Source organism: Dendronephthya gigantea, unplaced genomic scaffold, assembly GCF_004324835.1.
Source record: "Dendronephthya gigantea isolate DGI-Jeju-01 unplaced genomic scaffold, DenGig_1.0 000285F, whole genome shotgun sequence".
NCBI classification, from domain to species: Eukaryota; Metazoa; Cnidaria; class Anthozoa; order Malacalcyonacea; family Nephtheidae; genus Dendronephthya; species Dendronephthya gigantea.
In genome coordinates this window covers 16,204-42,581 of record NW_021163295.1, presented here as the reverse complement: position 1 = coordinate 42,581, position 26,378 = coordinate 16,204, and the positions used below count along the sequence as shown (strand labels likewise).

Genomic DNA, 26,378 nt, shown 5'->3' with positions numbered 1-26,378 from the left:
TGCAGTGCCTCTGGAAAGTTCCTCAGAACAACATCCAACACCTCCCATTCCAATTCCTAGAAAATGAAGAAAGTTGAACTTCAATCGAAACTTAATGCCAGATGATACATTATGATAGAAAAGTTTACCTGTTGTAAGCACACAAGAATAACATTCATCGCCTCGCTTGTCTTATCTTCTGCAGAACTAAAACAAAAATGAGAATGTATTACGCAAACAAGAAAAGGAATTTTGGAAGCAGAATACCTGACTTACGTGGCACTATCGTCATTAACCAACCTTTTCTTTCTGAACAAAAAAAATACGAAGTGAATTAAACTTTTCTACTTTTGTCTTGCACAAGGCCTAGACGTTGTAAGCTCGCAGACTGAGGAAACATTGAAGAATCTTTAAGAAAACACAATGTGAGACATCATAGAAAAATCGCGAGAAATAAAATTGAATTTGCCTTACCGAAAGCCGTATTTCCGATGCACTATACGTCCGATAGCTATTGTCATAATGAGTTTTTATGTGGTACACTAATATATTGAATATTCGTTCGGCTCGTTCTTGAGGTTTACGAAACAATTTCATCTGCAAAAATAGAATGAAATTACTGAAAAAGAAGCAAGTGTTGCATTAAATTACACTTATTTTTGTTCACGAAAATAACTTCATCACAATGAACGAATATGTGTGGACAATCTTTGCATGTCCTTCATTACCTTGAACAAGCGTACTAATCCTAATACAGCCTCCTTGATGTCTTTCTACGCTGTTTCTTCCTGAGGCTGCAGCAACAAAGACAAATTACAGTGATTAGATGTAATTTTATGTCTCTAGATGTTCCTACATATACCTTGCAGTCTCTATAATTACCTTACATGTTCTTTACATGTCGCCATTGCAATGGCATAATTCTCAACAACTCCACCAAGTCCACCTTCGTCAATCAAGCCATTTTCAATATTGTAGTAAATCACATCTGTAAGTCAAAAGCAATTGCTTGTCATAAAGTAGAATGGATATTAGAATAAAAACAAATTAAAAAAAAATGTTCGTGATATTTGTAGCAATACAATCGACTTGCAAACTTCAACAAATGTTTTAATTCCCATCGACAACTCTGGTGACGGGTTGCAAATTTTAAGGTTGGGAAGGTTTGACTTGGCTTTCTTTGATAATTTTCCACTTGGTGAGTTTTTCTCTCCAAATGTTGCACTTTCTCTTCATGTCATAGATGTTTCAAAATATATAGTGATTTTTTTTTAGAGATGAATGAAAGAGTGCAATGGAATAATGGTTTTCAGTCGAGGCCTAAAGAGAAGTCTTTCAGCACTTTTTGTTAATAGTATAGCTAGTAATTTTCAATAAGTGACCGTAAGTAAGAACGGGTTCAAACGGCTCACTCCTTTCACTTACTTGCGAATGCCACTACAGAGAGAAAGATACATAAATATATGCGAGTGAATAATACTGATTATTACTGAAAATGAAAAAAATGAGGAATGATCTAGCAACGGCTTCAGCCAGTGCTTCTTCTCTCAGCAATAAAAAACTCCATAATTCGAAACTCGCTAAAGTGCAAAATTAATGTTTCGAAGTTTTCTGAGCGTCAATTAGTAATACCAGCAAAGTGGTGTTGAAGGTTTTGAGGTATACGATACTTCATCAAATTTAGATTAAAATTTAAATTACAAATAATGTATCCTACGTTTCATTTGTGCTATCGGAAACTGCAGTAGAACGAGATTGAAGCTATAAACACAAATTGAAAATACCAGTTACGGATTTTTGTTAAGCGTTGCAAAGTATTCTACAAACATCGTGCTTATAAAATGTCTCAATATTTTGAACCATGTTTCATGGTATTTGTTTTCAAGAAATAATAGATGGACAGAAGAAACAAAAATGAGGCTCACATCAAATCTCATAGTTGGAGAAAGAATAAAATTAGACCTCTAGATGTCACCCAACCAGGTTCCGGAATAATTTTATTCATAAAAATTTTATCATGTTCGCTCTCTGTTGTCATTTCCTACCATCTGTTGAGACCTCTGTGCCGCTAGGCAAGCTACAGCGAAAGAGCACTGGCTTCCACTGTGATATCTCATCTGTGAAGTCTTATCAGTGCCCGTTTCGTTGAAGAAACGATGAACCAAGGTTCAACTTCGCGTCATAAAATCTTTGAAACATCAGCCCAACTTTCTTCATATTTCAACTGAAGGCATTTCCGTGAAGTACTTTAGATAAAAAAGTAATTTATATCCGAATTCGGTTCCTCCTCCAGAGCAAGAGTCGTACCTACATTGTTCCGGTACCCCATGAGAAACTCTAGCTCGAATCCTCTTGATCTGACGTATTCTTTGTAACCAATTACAGCCTAGGTATCTGTAGTTTTCTTCTGATTTTGGTGAATAACTGACGCAATCTTAAAAAGAAAAACATTCGTATACCGTCAATATCACATCCGGACATTTAAATTACCCTAAGTTACTGACCATATTTATTTAACATGCATTGCAATATGACGAACCAACTTCGACAGGTTTTTATCGGAAATAACTCTAGGGCCATAATTTGTATTGTTTAGAATATCCCTGAGTTCATCTTTAACGTTCAAACACACGATATTACTGTCGTTATCAATGGAAATGTCAAATACGTTCCTAAGAGCTTTCACTAGAAGAATATTAAAACTTGGTCGCTCTTGCAAATATATTTTGTTGTTTAAGCATGAATACGCTGGGCAGACAGTGTATGCCAATTTAAACAATGATACTGAAAGAATTTTCCTTACCTGACTAATTGAGGCCTCGTTTTTGTTTCTCTTAAGCTCAACTTTTAAAACCTCAGGCTCCGTGCCCTTCTGCAGTGAATCATCTCACACAAACACTTTTCCTGCCGAACAATATGCGCATGACATGTTCGAAGTTGCCCGCTTGTTGACCGTAACCGTGATTAACACATTGCCAAGCAACCAACTTCTTGACGCTCCATTGCGCAGGAGTCGTTCAACAACTGCAGTTCTATAAAAACAACAAAATAGTCATCTTCCCTGAAACACAGTGCAGAAAAATACGAAACCAACATACAGACCTTTTTGGTTGGGTCAAATAAGAAGAAAATGTATATTTGACCATCATATCACCCACGATTTCCATCATCTCTGAACTAAGTGTGTTGCTTGAGTCTTCCTTTGATTTCTCAAGGGAGTTTGGGAGTGAATGGAATTTGGTGGGGGGATTAGTGACTAAGGGTATTTGTTTGCAGCATCTGAAGATATATCTGCGTTGTTAAGACTCTAAAGGAATACAAGGACAAATGATTGAAAACTAGCTTGCATATAAGCAAAATGATGTAACATGAAATGGACAAGTTTATGTAACAACACTGCCTAAGCTGTATAAAGTTTAAACACCACTTCTTAATATCTATTGAAAATTTAGCAAGCAATCTCCCTGGCCATAGAATGACATGTGGACTTACTTTTGTAATCAATGGCACGAATTGTTTTCTTAACAACAGTGGACAGTTGACAAACCAGGATGAAATGACATTATCAGCAAGAGTTACCGTGTATTGAGAGTATCTAAGGTGAAACATATCAGTTCGTTTATATTTTATTCAATTTCACAAAACCAATAATAAAAAGTTTGAGATGTTATCGCGTTAAACAAACCTCGATGATGCTGCGTGAGGCAAACATATTCCAATGACTTGTTTCAAATGGATCGCTGTGAAGTTTTTGTACTAATCACGAAGCTTTGACAATGCTATTTAAACGTTTTAAAAGAATGTTAGCAACTTTTCGTCGAATACGATTGAGTGTTTATACAACCTAGCTCTCCTTAGGGGGTACATTGATATTTCATAAAAGATTTCTTAATTTACGTAACTTCAAGAAACATACCAGAGAGAAATTCTAACAGTGGTATGACAACTTGAGGCGTTGGCGAAAGTTTAGTAAACTTTTCCAGATATGTTGGGAGCAGCCTAAGGACAGAAAATTTAGAAATTATTACCCAAATAATCTTGTGAAGGAGTATCTCGCATAACAAGAGACGTTACATTTAGGCTGGAGTTTATTGAAAAACATACTGTAAATTCACTGAGCACATTATCAAGGCACGATTTCAAATATCTCCAAAGTAATAAACTTCTAAAATGCTGCAATTACTTATATCAACTTCATTCTTTACAAAGTGCTAATGGACATAAAAAACGTCTCAAATTCCAGACAATCTTAAGTAGCCATACCTTGCCATAACTGAAGACATTTCTAACATACATATGGTGAGACAAGATACAATTAACGTCGTGGAATGAGCAACCAAACCAATCTCCAAAGTACGCATCAGACAAAACTAGACGAAATATACAACAACGTTTAAGCAAGAACAGACAACCGCTGAAAATAAAGTGAAGCAGGTTCTTACCTGTTCATCTTGCCCAATAAAAATGTGGTACGTACACAGCTCTGTTAATACCTGCACATGTTACAATAAAATATCCAATTAAATCATTAGTATAGTATGATATAATTATGGTATAAATTGGTTATGCTATGGTATGGTGTGATATAATTATGGTATGATATGGTTATCGTATGGTATGATTTGGTCATGGTATGGTATGGTGTGATATAATTTTAGGATTATATGGTTATCGTATGGTATGATATGGTTATCGTATGGTATGATTTGGTTATGGTTAGTTATGGTATGATATGATTATATGATATGATTATATGATATGAATATAGGATATGATGTGGTATGGTTATGGTTATGGTATGGTATGGTTTTGGTATAGTTATGGTAAGATATTTTGATAGATGCAAAAAACTGAATGATAAGACCGTACTGGAAAAATTCTAGCGTACAAATGAGGTCGGCGCATATCATGAGGAACACGAAATAATCCAGGAAGAAAATCATAATTTCAAACCTGAATGCAAAGTAAAATTTTTAGTTCATGATTTTGGTGTGAAAAGTGCACAACTTTACATCCCTTACCATTTTAGATAACACTGTACATATTGAACGTAAGTAGTGCTTTCGAGAATGTATCAAGTTTTTATCTTGCAGTGCCTCCGGAAAGTTTCTCAGAACAACATCCAACACCTCCCATTCCAATTTCTAAAAATGAAGAAAGTTGAACTTCAATCGAAACTTAATGCCAGATGATATATTATGATAGAAAAGTTTACCTGTTGTAAGCACACAGGAATAACATTCATCGTCTCGCTGTAAGGCAGTGAAACAATCCCGGTTGTCTTATCTTCTGCAGAACTAAAACGAAAATGAGAATGTATTACACTAACAAGAAAAGGAATTTTGGAAGCAGAATACCTGACATGCCTTGCACTATCATCATTAACCAACGTTTTCCTTTCAGAACAACATACGAAGTGAATTTGACTTTTCCACTTTTGTCTTGCACAAGGCCTTGACGTTGTCAGCTCGCAGACTGAGAAAACATTGAAGAATCTTTACAAAAAAACAATGTAAGACATCATGGAAAAATCGCAAGAAATAACATTGAATTTGGCTTACCACAAGTCGTATCTCCGATGCAATAGACGTCTGATAGCCATTGTCATAATGAGTTTTTATGTGGTACACTAATATATTGAATATTCGTTCTGCAATTACATAATAGGAAAGGGAGAAAAAAAAAAAATTTTTTATATAACATCAGTGTAAAATGAATGATGGAACTGTACAGCAAAATATGGTGTAGGCATAACACGTGGCCCTGCGAAGTAGTTGGCACTAAGAACCATGCTGTCATGCCTGCCATCACCAGATATCATCAGATAATCTTGGTTTTTTAATGTTGAAAATAATCCGTTTTGATACTTTTTCCTATGAAGATATATCACATGGAATAATTTTTTCCTACAATTATTATATACAAGTACTATAATATCTAATTCCCGTCTGGTCCCTATTAGGCTATTACTCCTGACAATATTGTCGCACAGAAGAAAAACATTAAATATCTCAGCAAGTATTTGGGCTAAAGACCCCGGAATACCAGTAAACGATAGCAGTTAAAACGATTCTTTGAATAGTATATTCCAACCAGCATATAGTTATAACATGCATTTGTATTATACGTGAAAACAAGAATTAAAATAATAGCTTGCTTTGTTATCTGAAATTACTTACCCATTGCAAGATATATTTTGGAAATTCCATATTTTTTTGCTTTTTTGGTCTCTGTTGTCTTCAAAATGTCTAGAATTTGACATGTTATCATTCTGTTTTAATTCTGAGTAATTCTTGGTGTAGTATGTGCAAAATAATCAAAGAAAGAGCATTTTATAAGTTCTAAGCGATAATCATTGCTAATCACGTGCTTAAGGCAAGCTCGAATCGGACCTAGGTCAGATTTTCGGCTTTTGGCCCGAAATTTTTATTATTGTGAAATATTATTGCCGGTGATGCGATAATTCATATCATCAGGTATGTTTATATAAAAAATGGGCAAAAATCTTCTAAAGGCTTGATTTTGACGCTAAAGATATCAAAATAATCCTGAATATGTGAGCTAAACCACTGCAACCGGTTTTCGTTTGCATTTGGGCAATATCCAAAGAATTAGGCCGCTTTGATGTGTAATATTGAATATATACAACACGTGAATATCGTAGCTGTGAATAGCTATGTATGCATGGCGGTAAAACGCCGTATTTCCACTGGAATTTGCAATATTTAGCCTTGAAATTTACTACATTTGCGAATTTGTCAGTTTGCTATATTTATTATTATTCCATGCCATGCCCAATTCTACAATATTCTGAAAGGTTCAGTAGTTAAATGTACCACAGAATTCAAGTGCTACAACAGTTTGAAAGATTTACTTGCCTTTTAAATTCCGACTTTCCTGTTCGATGGGGTTCTAAAGCTGGTAGGGGAATAAAGCCTTTTAATAATGATTGAACTGTAATTTCTTGTGAACTTCATGAGAGAAATAATCGAACAAATACACTCATACTGTGATACATTAGCTTGGAATATGCTCCAAAACGTGTGAAATCGAACATTTGTTGTGCAATCACCTTGCAAATATCAAAGAAACGGTATCAAATTTTGAATATAGATTAACCAATCTGATTGGTTTTATTGAACCAATCGTGGAGTACAAAAATTGACCAATGACAAATTGACCTGTGTACAGAAATAACCAATCAAGTTGTCTTAATTTTGCTGAATTATGCAAGAGCCTACAGGCTATAAAACAGAGCCGTCTGCGACCGTTTTTCTCAGGTAAGTGAGTTCTTTCTTTAGGTAGGATCAAGGTATGTATAATTAATTTTTTAAATAGAAGTAGACCCCGTGGCCCCGCTGTTAGCTAAGAATCTCTGTCCCCGTATCTGGAAACACGGCTCACTGCTTGTCTAACTGTGTTTTGCTTTTCGTTTTCTAGGGAGCTACTAATAATTTTTTTTTGTGTTTTTCAGACAAAGACGATCGTAGTTTAGTTTCAGTATCCAACCCTAAGAAGCCACCCCATATCCATGCCATCAGTTAAACCCCAGCCAGCAATTGCCTTCATGCTAATTGTGATGCTTCATTTTCTAGGAACAACTCACCATATTTTTTGTCGTTTCAGCTACAGAGTTAGTGGGTTGTGGGTTGTTGGATGTTGTGTCGTCGGTTGTGTGTTTGTGTTGTGTTGTGTTGTACTGTCTTGTCCTCTACGTTTCGTATTGTCTGCCAGTCGGTTTGGGAGAAGCCCTGTAGCTCTCTCTTTTTCCTGGCCACACAAAGAACACATTTTGCGGATACTCCTTTTTAGGAGTTCATGGGTTCGAATCCCATGAATGTGTCAATTTTGCGCTGATATCTAATGTGGTCCGTCTCAAATACAAAAGCACAACATCCAACGGACAATCTGAATCCTTTCATCACACCAACTACAAGTGTTGTCCTCATACAACAGAATGGAACTTCCAACGGAGCAAAGAGTAACCAATACCCAAGATGAAGTTCTTGTACCTTCTCAACAGGACAGAAGCGGCACTTGTTAATGAAGTATTCTCGATGTTTAAGGGATCTCTCAGTTAGACGTCCGATCAGAGGATATTTCAAAGTGGTAAGCTCATTTAAACTTGTGATTACTCTGCGAATACTTCACCCATTTTAATAAATATGAGACCACTAAACTCATTGCTGTCCGGTCGTAAACGGCGCACACAGATAATTTCGGTTTTATCTGGAAGTGTTTTATCAATTCAACTAGAAATTGTATTATCTTAAAGAAAAAACATTTACCTATTTGTATAACTTTAGTTCATTTAAAAAGCTTTCCTATAAGCCAAGATATTTATTGCAGAACTTGTACTTTTTAAATTGAATTTTAGAGAAGCAAAAATACGCAAAGCCTTCCAAAAATCTCGCCTAAAAACCTCCAAATATTTGTAGCTTACATTGGGATCAATATTTTCATATATTTTACTCGAAATACAGTTGCTTTGGCGATTTGTAGTGATATTTCCAACAAATGTGTTTACAAACGGAAACCCGAAAATGTGCATATAATTATCACCATATTAGCGAAAATTTGACAATTATGACCTCTAGGGACAATTTTACCCAGAAATCGATTTCTGGGCTTATTTTACCCGCACGGGGTAGGCAACATTACGTTTTTGACACCTCTAACCTCACGCGACAACCACTTGTGCATGCGGCTGAGCAACGCCTTGCTATACACAATAACAAATAAAAAAATCTATATTTTTCGAGTTTTTCTGCCCATCCTGACTTAAATCCTATCAGAAAAGATAACTAATGCCTTTACAGTTTATATGTAACGGTTAAAATACGACAGGATAAAAAATAACGAAGAAAATAACGAAATTCCAAAGGCGAGTTATATTTCCATTTTGTAATCCTATGTAATGATTTTTAGAGCTGCACTGCAGTGTCAGGTTAACAGCAATATTGATTAATTTCTTGATTAGAAATTTTCGAGCTATATTTTGGTGGTATTTTTGTGCCTTTTAAATTAAACGGATTAATTTCAACATTAAAAAACCAAGATGATTTCATGATATCTGGTGATGGAAGCATGACAGCATGGGTCATAGCGCTAAGTATTATGCGTACACAATATTTCACCGGTGTTATAAAAAATAGATTTTTTTTTCTCCCTTTCCTATTATGTTATTGTTATTTACCAATATATATGTAACTGTCAGGGGTTGGGGGTATTATGTGAATATGAAAGAAAACAACCTGCATTTTGTTCTGTATATTCTTGTGTTATAGAAGTCAAAAATACATGCTGTTACTATACTGTATAGGCCCTTGTGATTCATATACAATTATAGTTTCAATTGTGTGATAGTTATGTTCTTGTAATCTCAATTGTAGATTCCATGGCATATAGAGTCGAATTGGTACGGCAAAATATCTTTGAGTATTGAAGTTTATGGCGGTTCTTCAGGTATGTTCTGGCAATTCACTGAAATACTATTTGTTCGCTAAGGAATGTTGTCCCATGGTAGCGGTAGGCATGAACCTGGGATATAACAATGCTGATAGCCTCAAGACCCTGGACAATAATATAATAATTTACTTGTTCCTTGTGTTTCAATTTTAGATCAAATAAAGTATGGCAACCCAGGAGTTGCTAACAATTATTACCTTTCTCTTATCACTGACTACACCTCCATCCATCGCTGTGCCATACATGGATTTGATGGACTGACATACCAAGCAAGGTAAATATTGCAGGCTACATGGTATATGTTCAGTTTATTATTATGTCATATTAGGACTGTTGGACATTATTTTTTATTCAGTAATTCCCCTATATGGGAATGTGATAAAATTCGATGTTAACCCCCAAGTAAAGATTTCACAAAATCAATGGAAATAACGCTGTACCTCGACTGGATTCAATTCTGGAGTAGCCGTGTATGGCAAAATTATATGCATTATCATTTCATTTTTGTTGATGATTGTTCGATGGTGTTTTGGTGCCAGAAGATAATTGATACTAATTATTGGCCCACGTACTGAAGACACATAACATCCCAGATAATAGCAACAAGTGTTGGGAATGCGGATAAGTCGACAGGACATGGTCGCTTAAATGAGGCAGCTTTCTGGTCTGCACGGTAAAATAACCAGGACCAAATGCATTCGGCAAGAAAGATTTTTGTCGGAGCGATTTCACTCAAAGTCGTCGTGATTATAATTAGTGGGTGAAGACCTATTCTGTGTCCTGTAGTTCCGACGGGCAAAAATTCGATCATTACAAAATAAATGGACTAGTCAGGGTTAGCTGGATTAATAAGCAAGGCTTCTACAGATTACCCTGTCATGTGTGATTAAGATTAATTGTTTAACAAATTATTAATTTCATTACAGACTCGCTGGTGCAAAATTTCCTATCACCAACTGTAACCGCGCTTTACATCCGCATTCATCCAAAGACATGGTGCGCAACATATCTTTGAGAATTGAAGTTTATAGCTGTTTTTCAGGTATGTTCTAGCAATTCACTGAAATACTATTTGTTCACTAAGGAATGAGAAATGACTGAGAGATCCATCTGACTGAAATATATAGCGAAAATTTTTCAATAAGTGGCTTATGTAAGAGTGAGTTTTTTATTTAGAAATAAATTCTTTACACCCTACCAGCGGGTTTGTCAGGTTTTTTACTAACTTAGGTGCATTGGAATACAAGTAAAAATAAGGCGTGTTTTAGAAGTTATACCTGGACGAGGAATCCAGCATATCATTATGAGGAACAAAGCTATTATAGCGGTATATACTCAGGGCTATCACAATCAAGTTTAGTGTTATCGCTTTATTTTAATGTTTGCTGCACGGTCGGATTCTCACAATTAAAAGAAAATCAAGCGAAAAGTTTCACACGTACAAAAGTATAGGTATGGAACTGGGGCCGGTTGTTCGAAAGATGGATAACTTATCCAACGGATAAGTCCTATCCAACGGATAAATCTGGATAGTTATCCGTTGGATAAAAACGCGTTGCAGGAAGCGTGGATAGTGAAGTGGATAGCTACCCAATAGATAAGTTAAAATTTACCAGAAGAAAACAGGAATATTCTGAAATTTCGTACCAACGTCAGCTGTTGCTAAGCATTTACAACATTGAATTCATAATCATTACGAATTCTCGAGTATAGTTACTGAATGGAAAAGGCTTGAACAAGTGATTTGCTCGAACTTTGCACTTCACATCATAGTGATTTTATTAATTAAACACATTGCAATTTTATTCCTTGACCTTGCAACGCTTTGCCTTTCGGCCCCATAGCAAATTTAGAAACACTATTTTAATGTTCGTGAATGAAATTACTTAGATATTAGCAAGTTTCCTTGGAATAGGTTGAATCTTTCTTTGCATATTCGCGTTTATAAACTGATTAGAAGCGTATAGTAAATTTACCACCTGTTATAAATGCGAGGATGTCCAAAAAATCGCCGGTCGAACGGAATGTGTAGGCAACGTGAAACGCTGCTGCGACAAATTGCACTTCGAAAACATTTTTAATATATAGTGAATACAATCATGATGTGTATTAGTTTGTTGAAACACAGTAAGAGGAATATTGCATTTTTGTCCTATTTTATATAAATGTTTACAGTGTTACCTTGTATCTTTGAATTTATCCACTGGATAGTGGATTTAAACCACCTCCGGACCTTGGATAAATTTATCCGGTAGATAGCGATTTTTATCCTCTGGTTAAAGTTAGACAAGCTTCGTGCAACCCAAATCACACGCTGGATAAAACTTATCCGTTGGATAGTGAGTTATCCGTTGGATAGCGACTTATCCACCTTTCGAACAACCGGCCCCTGTTCTTTTATTTATCGGAATAACTAGTGATGTGATCTTACATGAAGCATTTTCAGTCATGCTGCTAAATTGTCCTGCTGGCTACCCACTGAGTATTTTATTTGCTCGCAGAGCCTCGTCTGCTGAACGTGACCGTCGGCCAGTCTTCACCATGTACGGTGACAGTTATTTTCTGCCTTTTAACTTGCCGACATGCAATGTTTCATTGCACGGTGAGTTTTCAACTTTACTGAAGGCGCTACTATACAATATGCAATTTTCCTTACAACTTGCAATGCAATTATAACTCCGAAGGATGTTAATTTGTAAAGAGTGTTCGAAATACTAAGGAAACGTTAGCGATCGTAATAGATGTTCGTATTTGACAACTTTAGATGCCTCAGGAGTAGAATGGTTTTGCAATTTGCAAGGAAAGTTGCGTAGTGTAACAGCCCTTGAGATTGTTTCGGAAAGCTGGTTAAATTTCGATGTAACTTGCAAACATGTAATGTTTCATTGCAATTGCGAGTTGAAAATAAGGGTCATTGGACGGAAGAACGGAGATCGTAGTTTTCAACATACCTTTTATAAGGCGGAGACATTGATCTTCCATCCACGGTCAGTTTTATCATTTTTTCTGCTTTTTCTATCATTTCTTTATCCTACAAAAGACAAAAACCTTGTTAAATCGTGATCAATCTAACACTTTTAAAAGCTTTCTCTCCTAACTGAACTAATTTTATTTATACCGTATAGTTCTATCAGTTCTAAATTGTCCTTCATGGAGGTCCAGTAGGGGTCATCCCGTATTGATCCAGTGTTACTACAGGAGGAAACCTGAACTAAACTGACTTTATTTATGCTGGATAGTGTATCAGTTCTAAACTTCAACCAAACTAATTCTAACAATTCGAAAAAGCTGGGACTTCAGACGAAAAAGGTCAGCCGATTTTGAAAAATCTTAGATGCGGGGTGTTATAAGGCGGTTAGTAATTTCATCATCACCTTCATCCAAGGATGTTCCAGAGCTTCTGAAACCGTGATGCATTTTCTGTGACCAACAGTAAGCAGTTTTGTTATAAGATCCTTAGCTTCACTGCTAACATTCTTCCAGAGGTTGTTCGGAAATTTATACGACCCTTCTTTGACTTGTTTCTCCAATGGGTTATTTGCCTGCTTTGAAAATAAAGAAGATCCGGAAAGTCTAAAAGACGTTAACTTTTCATTGACGTACTCCAATTTTGAAATGAGGTTAAGCTACCTCCAGCTTCATTACAAATCGTGTTCACTACGTGAATTTGAGTAAACTGAAGTATATGGCATACCAAACATATAACACACGATTTCTTGTAGGATCGTTCTTCAGGCTACGGGATTAACATTTTGGTAGCGAGGTAACTTGGTGTACCACAGAGTGTTTCCATATAGGAATTCTGATCTAAAAAATTAATTGTTATCATTGAGAAACTGTAACAATGAGAAATAACTGAACCTAAAACGTTTGCAGAATGCGCTCTGCTTTCGTAAAACGAAATCACGGACAAAACTCGGAATTGAGATTATAGTGACTTCCAGGATTTGCTGGCAATGGTCACATCGAATGGTTTCTTCAAAGACAATTTAAAGGGCAATTTAAACACAAGTTCAATACACAACCGACACAAACCTTTATAAGCGTTTCGTCATACGAGGAACACAATAAAACATTTTCTGGCTAGAGAAAAAGTTAAATTATGGTCGTTAAAGTTTAGGATATAAAGCAGTAGTGATAAATAAATTAGGGCGTGCTTACCTTCCAATCCCTGTTAGTGATGCCATTTTCATGTAAATGCTAAAAATACGAAACAGTATGAATAAAGTTAGTTTAGTTCAGGCTCCTGCAGTAACACTGGATCAATAACAGATGATCCTTAGCTTGGTGTCATTAAAAGCTCCAATCTCTTCGTGATATTTTCCATAAACTTTAGTCATCGCCTGTGAATGAAATATTCCAATTTGTTTAATTCATTCTTCGAAGGCTACACATGGCTACATTCGCGCTAAACGACATCCTCACCTGAAGGCACATTGCTTTCATAGTTGGTTTAGTTGTCAATAGGAATCAGTGATACAGATCGTTAGACAACTCGAGCCTGAAAACAAAATAGAAAAGTCGATCGAATCTTGAATGGTTTCATCCATGATTCTATACTTCTCTACTACATTCTGCAGGACAAATAACATTGCGTGAACTGTGCAGCAATATAGAGAATAGGGGGAAGCCAGACAGAAAAGCACATGGAAAGTAGTTTGAATATTTGCAAACCCTGATAGATAAATGTCGTGGACTCACACATTTGTTATCGGCGTCTCCTCGTCGTTTTGTTCCAACAAGACTCTCAAATAATAGTCACCTGATAGCAGAGATACGTTACTGAGTTTGATTCCTATCGAGGAATAAGGGGGGGACGCTTTATGAAGAACTGTTAAAAAGCTAGAGCAGTTAGGCTTATCACTAACCTATTTCAGTTCATCAGCTAAACATTCATACAGGACTTCAAACTAAAGGTGATTCCAAAAGACAACGTAGTTTCCACTCAGATCTTTTTCCATTGCAAATGCGTGCAAATCAGATTCGAGTGCCCCAGAAGTTCCTCTCGCGTCTGTCACATTGAAAACATAAGAAATTGTTTCATACTCTTTTACGAGAACAGTTTAGAGAAAGAGGTCAGGACTATTGAATTTGTCTTGTTATACTCATAGCGACAGGAAATCCTCCATTACATTTCCATTTCCTATATTTTCAACGGAAACTAACCTTAACTTCGAGACTCACCTTGTAATTCCAAATCAGGTTGTACGCTGTCAGATCTTGACTGAATCTGTAAAAAAGATCCGCTTAAATATCATTGCTTTTTCATCTTTCAAACGACTAGAACATTTTCCCATTTTCTTAATATGAACACTTACTTGTAATAAAAAAACTGGATTTAAATTCTCACATCTTTCCTGGATTTGAATCCTATTTTTGTCCTCCAATGCGAGAGATATCCTTCAAGTTGATTCCTCAACGTTCCCCTCGTTTTTCCAGAGCTCTAAGACACAAGTATAGCACGTGAAATAACAGGCTTATACGTACATGCAAGCATGCATTATGAAATTTTGGAACACGATTGTTGATTTAAAACGTACTTCTGCAAGCTTTACATTGTCACGAATTGATAAACGATCTTCTTCAGTCTCTGGTGGCTGAAGGAAAGATAAAAACTTTCCAACAAAATTGTTTCTTTACAAAAAGGTTTTACACTTCTGAATGAATTACCATTTAATTATTTCGTCAGGGGGCAGTTGGCACAGTTTAAGGATGAATGATGGAGTTTAGTTACCAAAGCAGTTGATATCCCTTAGTCATGAATACGATTGGTTAGTCAGAATCACCTCAATGGGTTTATGTAAATAATGGCCCTCGCAAAAAAGTTTTCAAAGATTTCTTACTTCGTCAGGGCTTTCAAGGTAATAGAGCAAACCAGCAGGCTGTGAAAATCGTATTCAAATTTATTACATAATTGTTTATGAACCAAAAATTATGAACAGGAAATCTCGCATTTAAACTTTCTTGTATATTTTAGACATTAAAAACTATAACTACTTTAATACGAACATTATTCTCGCAAGTAATGCCATTGCTGTTGGATGATGCTATGCCAACAATAATGATTATAAATTACTTATGGAGTATGCTTGTTAGTCTCAATTGAACTATTTACAGATGGCTAGTATATAGAGGATTATAAAATCACAAGTTTTAAGATGAATCTGAGAATGTTGCTAAAATACAACTCAGGTCCTGCGGATGGAATAGAGGCTATACCTCTGCAACAATTTGTTAATTTATCACACTAATTCGCACCTGTTCAATAGCGAACGTCTATCAGTGCTTTGCGTAAACATGGCCATGCGTAAGCGTTTTGGTAGAGCGCCCTCGGCAAGCGCCAGAACTTGTATTTTTGCCGCGGTTTCTTCATCAGCTTCCTAAAGTGAAGTTCTAACTAAATATCAACAGATGATTTTAGGCACTTCACACGATGCAGGAATATTCTTGAGGTTTTAAAGGGTCTTAATTTCGAGTGGTATTATACGCACTTCAAATTCAAGCAGGGAACAGTTGATGGAAAAATGAGTCAACTGTACGTCCTCAGTGACAAGAGCATTGCACCGGCATCGCAAAAGCGTAGGTTCGATTCCTGCCGGAGGATCTATAGTTCACTCATTTTTCCGTCATCTGTTCCTGGCTTGATTTGAAGTGTGTATAATACCTCTCAAAATTAAGACCCTTTAAAACCTCTTAAATATCAACTGAACTAATATGTACATTCATCACGGCTAAAAAAATGCAGAGCGTTATAAATGACGTTCGTCAAAGGCAGAAAATTCTCAATGGATGAATGATGTAAAACGTACCTCGATTATCGCCTTCAGAACCATGCCAGCACCTTTCACAATTGTTGTCGACGGATGCTGAAATTGTTGAGGAACGAATTCAAAACCACGATTGGTAAGAACCATTAGCGGGGCAATAGTAAAACATACATAATAAGCGAAGAAATGGTAAAATTGGTACTATTATTTAGTTTTGTCGTAAACCTACCTGGAACAATCGATAAATGCAATGACCCATTTCTAGACAAACAAATAACAGACTTCATGAGTTGCTCCTATGCATGGGTCAAGCTAGTGGACGTGGTAAACTTCACCAAAAAGGTAAAGAGAGAAAGGCTATTTAATCAACTCTCAACCTCAGTCAAAGAGCCATAAACTACCAAGAAGACAAGTTGAATGAAAAGCTCCTCAAATTTCTTTGTAGCATACCTGCAACTTTTCCAGTAATTTCCCAAACTGTTCATCATCTGTTGTCTCACTAAGAGGAATATGCAATAGTCGATTTATTGTAACAGACTACATGAGTTGATTCAAAATATTGGAAGCAATCACACCTTACTATTAGTTTAACATGAATGTCCAACTTCACCCCCGTATTATTTTAATATATTGCAAAGCAACTAGAACAAACCTGTAAGGAGGACACAGAGCAAACGTCAGAAAATCAAGCAATCCACTTATAACTAAAACCCCAGTAGAACGAATATAGAAGAAAAGTTTTCATGGTTAATCTATTTCTTGTGTTTAGTTAGAAAGGTAGTTCAAATTAGAAAGGCAGTTGCTACGAATCACTTGCTGGGTTTTGCAAGGGAATTTCTCTTCCAAAACAAAGCTATATACATACAAGAGGGATGGAAAAATAAAATGCAAGGGTTCAGCATAGATTATAGGCAACCAACACCGCACATCTTACCACATTTATCGTGAGAATTTCCAACAAACTGCTTAGAAATTTTTCAGAGGATAACAAAGAGCTTTTGTTTATCTGTTCTTGTCGAATGTCATAGTTATCGTGCGTTGGCTATATAAAAAAACAGAATTGGTTTCGATAAAATTGGATCCTGTTAACATTCAGATTTCAAAGTTGGCTGAGTTTATGTGGATTGCAAGTTAAAGGGGTAACACTAATGACAGTGACAGATTTGGCAACATATTACCAGGAATTCATCGTTAAAGTGTTGGCGCTTTCCTTTATACGGAAAAAACGGCCAGACCGGTCCTATTGTTGATCTCGGTACAGACAGATTACTGGTATTTTAGAGTGTTTCAAGAACTCTGCGTTCAAGTATATCGTTACTTGCATCTGTCTAGCTCGGAAATTTCGCAACTATATTCTTAACGAAATACTCTATTTTAAATTTAAATATGACCGGTCTGACCATTTTGGCCGCTTAAAGGAAAGCCCTCTCTTTACCTGCATCAGAGCACACAGCATGTCGACAGCGGCGTGAGTCACGGCTTCATTATTCCTCTTCAAAGCTTTCACAGTTTTCACACCAACCTTCTCATAGAAGCTGTAAAAACAAAACAGAAACACGGTCTAGAGAAAGTGAGCTGGTTGAGTAAACAGCGTGTGTTGTGGTTAAAGATAAACGTTTCTCACCTAGTGAGCGTTGTGAAACCTGCTTTGGATCCAACCTAATGTCTCAAAGCGTGAAACAGTGCTTCGAGATCTTTATCTGATATTTTGTTTTGGTCTCCTGCAAATAGACGAAACATTTTAACTATTTTATGTATATATTGAACACCTGTGAAGGTAATAGCAGTCAGAATATGTATATTTTAGGGGTGAACACTAAATATATTTATTGGCAAAGATATACAAGACCTTCGTGAGCAATGAGCATTGTGATGGCATTAATGATAAGTCTTTTTTATTTCCGGGAAAAGTCCTTACAAAATATTTAAAATCGTTTGAAATATATATTGGAGTTTAAAAGACTTAATATTCCAGCCGTCTTCTGGCGAGAAAATTTCAAATCTACCATTTCATGGATTCGGACCCAGTCAACTCAGCAACCAGAGTTACCGCAGCGTAGTCCCTAAGCCTCTTAACGTTCCTTATACGCGGCGAGGCGGGAACTGAGAGGCCTAGAACAAAGTGTTTTGTATTTTGGCTATTTTGTCCCCACTTTCTGTATTGAGGTCAGTTTACGATCCACGACGCGGTTAACTGGCCTTGTTCGACGTCGCTAGTCAAATATTTGCTTGAAATAACCTACGGGATATTAATTATACTGTCAGGACTTCGAAATATCCATACAAACGTTTCAATGTCATTTGCTGTCGACGCTATCGACTATGAAGTAAACTCGAGTCCGTACGTACATGGTTATGATTATAATAAGCTTCAATTTGCCAATTTAAATTATTCTCGCTTCCTTTATAACGATTATTGTTGTAAATCTAGGTCAACTAATGCATACTAAAATATGCAGAAAACTAACGTGCGTATGAAAAACACGTGAGTGGAAAACAGCCTTAATCCAGATTTTGACAGAACATTAAACTCAGTAAAATGCAATAATATTCTCTACACAGGATTTTGTCTGCAGAAAAGTACAAAATAAGAAATTGACAACTTACGTCTTGGGTGACTGCATGAAGTAGACCGCTGTAGGAAATATTGCAGTTAAATCTCTACACATCTTCGGTTAAATTTCCTGCAAGGAACCAGTAATAAGACAATATAAGCTTTTGGAGATATTTCAAAAATTTAAAGTGAAATAAAAAGAGAAATATTTCACCTGGAGACGCAGAATCAATAAAACAGATTAATCTTTTAAAGGATGAAATGGCAAAACTACGTGCCTCTGTAGATTTATTCCACAATGAATACTACGACAAGCTGTTGGAATTAGCTAATAACCTCGACATGGCTGAGTGTTTTCCCCGGGTATGTAAAGCTCAAACAAAATGTGATAATCATCGTACCAGTACAGCAGGTGGTTACAACAGATTAACAGTAACCATTAAGAGTCGTGCATAGGCCACGTGATAACGAAACATTCTGAGCTCATCAATGAACAATTGTAAAGGTTTTATTGTAATTCATAGGAAAACCTAAGGATATATTTTGTAAAATCTATTATATTACGAGTGTCTTTCCCTAAGTCTACCGACCCCTGAATTCCCCACGCTATCGTCACCCTGTAATAAATAAGTAACGTTGCAAGTCCTCACCTTCAACCACAAGTATTAAATTACGTAATTCGAAGTGCAAAATTGAGATTACCGGTTTCTGAGTTTACCGGTTTATAATGCTCAGTATTTAATAATCCGTATAAGACCAATTTATCATTATTATTACTTGACTTACGGATTGATTAAGTTTATCCTCGTCTTAACTCAAAAAAGTTTTCAAAGGACTTGCATCCAGAAGGGATTTACCAGGAACAGGCTAAAATTAAACAGATTTTGAGATTAATGCACGATGATGATTCGTGATCTTAAAATTGCTACCTTTTGAAACTCTTCACGAGTTAATAAGCCTTGACTGTTCCCTGTGAAAGAAAAATAGGTAAATATAGTCATATTATAATATATATTTCCTCCATATTGCAAAGGTAATTTCGCTTGCCTTCAGTTTCTTCCTTGTGTAAAACAGTGTCTTTGGAATCTGGTACGACATCAATCTGAAACGATTGTAAAATGAAAAAGCTAGTCTAAATCAAAGATCTCTTTCTTTTCTGCTTCCCCTGCCAGTCATGTTAGTAGCAATGTAAGGGATGGATAGTGAATGTTCTTGCACGAAGTAATTTTGCAAAGCGAGTTTGAAGAGAAATTCTTACCATAAAAGCGCTTGGTCCATATCTCGGACTACGACTCAAATATCGAGTTCGTTGAAGAAATGCCGAACCAAGATTCAACTTTTGACCGGAATCTTGTAATAAAATCGACGAGGGTGAAGATCTGCCGTGTTCTGTAAGCAGCATCTTTTGTTCTGCGCTGTCTAAAATGTTGGCAGATAATTTGTTCATTTCGTAAATGCGCGAACAATGGCCGATCTGTTTTAACATTACAAACCTGACTCCTTGAGTTCGGTTTTCTTCATTTCAACATCATCCCGGGTATCTTCAATATTAGTTTCCTCATCTTCTCTACACGATGCGAGGCGATCTTTGACAAGATCTACAATCAATGTACGCTGTCTGTGCTCTTGCTAAGAAGTTCTGTTGTAGTTTCAAGGCGTTGTCTGGCTCCTTCTTTAATGAGTTCGGCCGATAAATCATCTGAAATACAACAATATCAATTTGACATTCCGCCAACGGAATGCCCAACCAAAACATTGAACAGGTTTGACCCATCGTTGACCTTACCAAAGAGTTGTTTTGGAATTAAACTTTCATAAATCTCAGTCTTTCCCACAAGATGTTTGAGTCACAAGATTTCTGTATTGAGCCTACGGTACCAGTGGGCTTTAAATCGCGGGTAAGAAGGTCAGATGCTTTGGTATCGAATTTTGTGTTTGGCACCGGGCTAGAATCATCTGCACGAGTTTTTCTATCAGTTGAAGAAGCCTGGAAATGACAACTACGTTCCTAAGAGCTTTCACTAGAAGAATATTAAAACTTGGTCGCTCTTGCAAATATATCTATTGAAAATTCAGCAAGCAATCCCCTGGCAATAGAATGACATGTGGACTTACTTTCGTAATAAATGGCACGAATTGTTTTCTTAACAATAGCGGACAGTTGACAAACCAGGATGAAATGACATTATCAGCAAGAGCTACAGTGTATTGAGAGTATCTAAGGTGAAACATATCAGTTCGTTTATATTTTATCATTTTGACAAAACCAATAATAAAAAGTTTCAGATGTTATCGCGTTGAGCCAACTTCGATGATTCTGTGTAAGGCAAACATATTCCAAAGACTTGTTTCAACTGGATCGCTGTGAAGTTTTTGTACAAAGCACAAAGCTGTTACAATGCGATTTAAACGATTTAAAAGAATGTTACCAACTTTTCGCCGAATACGATTGTGTGTTTACACAACCTAGCTCTCTTTAGGGGGTACATTGATATTTTGTAACAGATTTCATAATTTACGTAACTTCAAGAAACATACCAGAGGAAAATTCTAGCAGTGGTATGGCAACTTGAGACGTTGGCGAAAGTTTAGTAAACTTTTCCAGATATTGTGGGAGCAGTCTAAGGACAGAAAATTTAGTAATTATTACTTAAAAAATCATATATTTGTGAAGGAGTATCTCGCATCACAAGAGACGTTACGTTTAGGCTGCAGTTTATTGAAAAACGTTTCTGTAAATTCACTGAGCACATTATCAAGGCACGATTTCAAATATCTCCAAATAAATAAACTTCTAAAACGCTGCAACTACTTAAATCAACTTCATTCTTACAAAGTGCTAATGGACATAAAAAAACGTCTCAAATTCCAGACTATTTTAAGTAGCCATACCTTGCCATAACTGAAGGCATTTCTACCATACATATGGTGAGACAAGATACGCTTAAGGTCGCGAAATGAGCAACCAAGTACGCATTAGACAACACTAGACGAAATATACAACAACGTTTAAGCAAGAACAGACAACCGCTGAAAATAAAGTCACGCAGATTCTTACCTGTTCATCTTGACCAATAAAAATGTGGTACGTACACAGCTCCGTTAATACCTGCACGTGTTACAATAAAATATCCAATTAAATCATTAGTATGGTATGATATAATGGTATAAATTGGTTATGGTATGGTGGGATATAATTATGGTATGATAGGCATGGTTATGGTATGGTATGATTTCGTTATGGTATGGTATGGTGTGATTATTATGGTAAGATATGGTTATCGTATGGTATGATTTAGTTAAGGTTAGTTATGGTATGATATGATTATATGATATGATTATATGATATGATTATATGATATGATTATATGATATGATTATATGATATGGTATGGTTATGGTATGGTATGGTTTTGGTATAATTATGGTAAGATATTATGATATATGCAAAAAACTGATTGATAAGAACCGTACTGGAAAAATTCTAGCGTACAAATGAGGTCGGCGCATATCGTTAGGAACACGAAATAATCCAGGAAGAAAATTGTAATTTGAAACCTGAATGCAAAGTAAAATTTTTAGTTCATGATTTTGGTGTGAAAAGTACACAACTTCACTTCCCTTCCCATTTTAGAGAAGACTGTAGATATTGAACGTAAATATTGCTCTCCAGAAAGTATCAAGTTTTTATCTTGCAGTGCCTCTGGAAAGTTCCTCAGAAGAACATCCAACACCTCCCATTCCAATTCCTAGAAAATGAAGAAAGTTGAACTTCAATCGAAACTTAATGCCAGATGATACATTATGATAGAAAAGTTTACCTGTTGTAAGCACACAAGAATAACATTCATCGCCTCGCTGTAAGGCAGTGAAACAATCCCGTTTGTCTTATCTTCTGCAGAACTAAAACAAAAATGAGAATGTATTACGCAAACAAGAAAAGGAATTTTGGAAGCAGAATACCTGACATACGTGGCACTATCGTCATTAACCAACATTTTCTTTCAGAACAAACAAAATACGAAGTGAATTAAACTTTTCTACTTTTGTCTTGCACAAGGCCTAGACGTTGTCAGCTCGCAGACTGAGGAAACATTGAAGAATCTTTAAGAAAACACAATGTGAGACATCATAGAAAAATCGCGAGAAATAAAATTGAATTTGCCTTACCGAAAGCCGTATTTCCGATGCACTATACGTCCGATAGCCATTGTCATAATGAGTTTTTATGTGGTACACTAATATATTGAATATTCGTTCGGCTCGTTCTTGAGGTTTACGCAACAATTTTATCTGCGAAAATAGAATGAAATTACTGAAAGAGAAGCAAGTGTGGCATTAAATTACACTTATTTTTGTTCACGAAAATAACTTCATCACAATGAACGAATATGTGTGGACAATCTCTGCATGTCCTTCATTACCTTGAACAAGCGTACTAATCCTAATACAGCCTCCTTGATGTCTTTCTATGCTGTTTCATCCTGAGGCTGCAGCAACAAAGACAAATTACAGTGATTAGATGTAATTTTATGTCTCTAGATGTTCCTACATATACCTTGCAGTCTCTATAATTACCTTACATGTTCTTTACATGACGGCTTAACGTATCGCTTGAGAGGATCAACTGGACAGTGGCAATCTGGAATTGATAAATGAAATATATATCCTTTTACTTCACTGATGCGTTTGCATTCACGACCCCCGTGTAAAACGATCCAATTTGCGGATATATAGTTAGGTTCAGGTCAGGAAGCTTTCACTGATAAGAAAGAATTTTCTATTGAAGTACAGTATCAGCTCATCACGAATGAAGAGGGAAATTGGAGTGGAGAAATGAAACCGTCTGAAAATGATTGTATTGAGTACCTTCTCGATTATATGCAAAACATCGCAAACTTTCGGTGAATCAGAGGATTCAATAACATCGACCAGAAGCTGGACAGCTCGGATCCGCACAGAAATATCCCGATCTTTGACAATGTGGTCTAAATGTGGCAACACTGAATTCTCAAGTATTTCTTCCTGTAAAAAACAAGGAGTTATAAAACTAGAAAAAGATTCATAATATCGCTAATGTCTAGAAAAATGGACTAAAATTTATTCAAAGTACTAAAATTTTATACCTCATATAGTGGAGATAACGTTCCTAATATGTTACAAAGCACATTTAGAGCTTTAATTCGGTTGGCCGTCCTCTCTTCACATCTAAAAAAAAATTCCCATTAGGATAAGACTGAGGCTACATAGAAATACATCACGAACTTAAACAAAAATCAACATACCAAAATATTACATTTTTACATAACAAAATATAAAGAAAAAAGAAGACCACACACTTGAAGTATTTCTCCACCAAATCTTTAATATTTTCAAACCAGTTTTCGCAGTAAGGATGAAGAGACTGGGAACGATGAGAAACCAGGAGAATAACTGAGGATTACTGCAAACAACGACATTTCATTTAGCTGCAAACAACGACATTTTATTTAGCTAAGTGGATTCCGTTAGATCTTCATATATTTTATTAATTTTGTCCTCAAAAAAGTCATAAAATTGTTAGCTAGATTCTCATCAGATTGGCACACAGGATATTGAGAATCAGGGGTATAATGTAGTAACTTTCCAACGGTTTTAAATAATTTCTTTTGGTCACTCCAATTATCTCTAACAATTTCAGAATAATAACGAGTACAACTTTCCTATAATAGCTCACTGACACGGCGACATTGCTGACTGTATTTTAGACGATCACAGGATTGTCTTGACTTACGCCATACCCGCTCGAGTTTCCTTCTGATACGTTTTTTTTTTTAATTTGTTCAGTGTACCAAGGTGCAGCTGGACGAATAATTATCTCTCTTGAAATAAGTGGTGCATGATGATCCAGAATTTTGGGCAGCTCCGAGTTGTATTGGTTGACTTTCGCACTTATATCAGCCGTGTTCCCAGTGTTAATCGGAGATAGCCTAATTTCATTAAGGAACGAGTCCATATTGATTGCTTTAATTTTACGTGACTCCACGACCCTTCTCTGAAACAATGGTTTTTTAAAATTGAGTTCATATGTAACCGTGTAATGGTCAGATATAGATGGATCATGAACGTCAATAGATTGAACAATATTTTCCTCATGGCGAGACAAGATAAGGTCTAACGTGTGACCAGCAAAGTGTGTTGGTTGTTTTACACGTTGTTCCAGATTAAAAGAATCAACAAGATTGAGAATTTTTTTGTTGTTAATTCCGACTTATCGTCTACATGGAGGTCGATATAATACGATTATATTTAGAATTTGAGATGACACATTGATTTGCATACCCATCACTTCGAAAGACTTAATGTGTGAGAACATTTTCGCCGAGTCCAGCTTGACTTTTAAAGTGTTGTTGTATAGTATACCAATGCCTCCCCCTCTACCTTGTTGTCTCGAGATATTGTTAAAGGAGTAGCCCTTCGGGGTGAAATTCCCAAAAGATATATGATCAAATTTGTCAGGGTGAAGCCAGGTTTCTGTAATCGCAAATATATCAAATTCATTCTCAACCACATAGTCTTTGACTAAATTCGCTTTGTCCGAATAGACCGTCAGTTGAGAAGACCAAAAGAACAAAACTGAGTAACAGCTGTATCAGGAGTGTTGGCAATGCCTGATAAAGGAATATTGATGAGATTGATTCTCTTAATATAATTTCTGCCATATATATTTACAGGCTTTGGGACACGGTCCGTGATTCTAACAGGGATAGCTTCCTGATGATTTGCAGGATGATAGTGTTGTATAGTGTGGCGGTGGTGTTTGCGAAGTAGGTATTATAGCAAATATTCCTATAGGTCATATGGAACAACCAACCTTTCTGTAGATTCAACTGCCCAAGCATTGAACTATGCTCCTCAGGATTATTAGCGGGTCGAAACGTGTTCATCAAACGTAACTGCTTTCGATGTTGAGACATCTCATCCGACTGATTATTATCAAAAGATTGAGGACCAGGATTAGGCGAAACATCCACACACATTGTTAGATCCTGCTTGAAGGCTTCGTACACAGGACTAGACTAACAAATCCATGTTTCGTTTCTTTAGCAATCGCAAATGAGACTTTGTATTTAGATTCAAAACCGAACTCGTTGTATGTTGACCCGACATCGAAAAGCAATATCTCCACAAATACTCAAGGTTATGCCATCCGCAGCCAATCCATCCAAATCCGTGCAATTAGTACTCTTAAATGCCATATTAATTGGTCGAGATGTACGAAACTCGTTAGATGAAATAAATATCATAAAAAATATATAGAGCTGCCGACCAACCGACATATTGGTCGTGAATTAAGCAGTACGAAAACACAATATTCATTTCCATACACCAAAAGATGGTGATTCAATGATAACATCACGTTATCAGCTTTAGAGAATTTCTTTAAAAACTTGTTTAACGAATCGGATAGAAGCAAACGGGAACGAGAAGAAGAAGAAGTTGTGAAATCATTGTAAGTGTGTTTATTTCTATTTAAGCCCGACAACTTTACTTGTTCAGGGAAAGACATATTAGAGTTGTTTACTAGTAAAAGCTATGTACACACACCTTGGGTGGTGGTGGACAAAATA

General features: G+C 36.2%; 3 long non-coding RNA genes across 4 annotated transcripts; all 3 read right to left on the bottom strand.

Moving 5' to 3' along the window:
• Positions 1-540: 540 nt before the first annotated feature.
• On the bottom strand, positions 541-23,386 carry LOC114541377. 2 transcript variants are annotated; one of them, XR_003689255.1, is made up of 3 exons: positions 23,347-23,386; positions 708-773; positions 541-576 (listed from the first exon to the last, which is right to left on the bottom strand). It is a non-coding gene; the product is annotated as an uncharacterized LOC114541377 (long non-coding RNA). The 2 variants fall into 2 exon arrangements; XR_003689256.1 differs by lacking the exon at positions 23,347-23,386 and adding an exon at positions 862-880.
• LOC114541374 lies at positions 12,408-13,521 on the bottom strand. The gene is made up of 4 exons (XR_003689252.1): positions 13,483-13,521; positions 13,078-13,254; positions 12,822-12,992; positions 12,408-12,478 (listed from the first exon to the last, which is right to left on the bottom strand). It is a non-coding gene; the product is annotated as an uncharacterized LOC114541374 (long non-coding RNA).
• On the bottom strand, positions 13,750-14,188 carry LOC114541373. Its single transcript, XR_003689251.1, has 3 exons — positions 14,149-14,188; positions 13,873-13,948; positions 13,750-13,790 (listed from the first exon to the last, which is right to left on the bottom strand). It is a non-coding gene; the product is annotated as an uncharacterized LOC114541373 (long non-coding RNA).
• Positions 23,387-26,378: the final 2,992 nt, after the last annotated feature.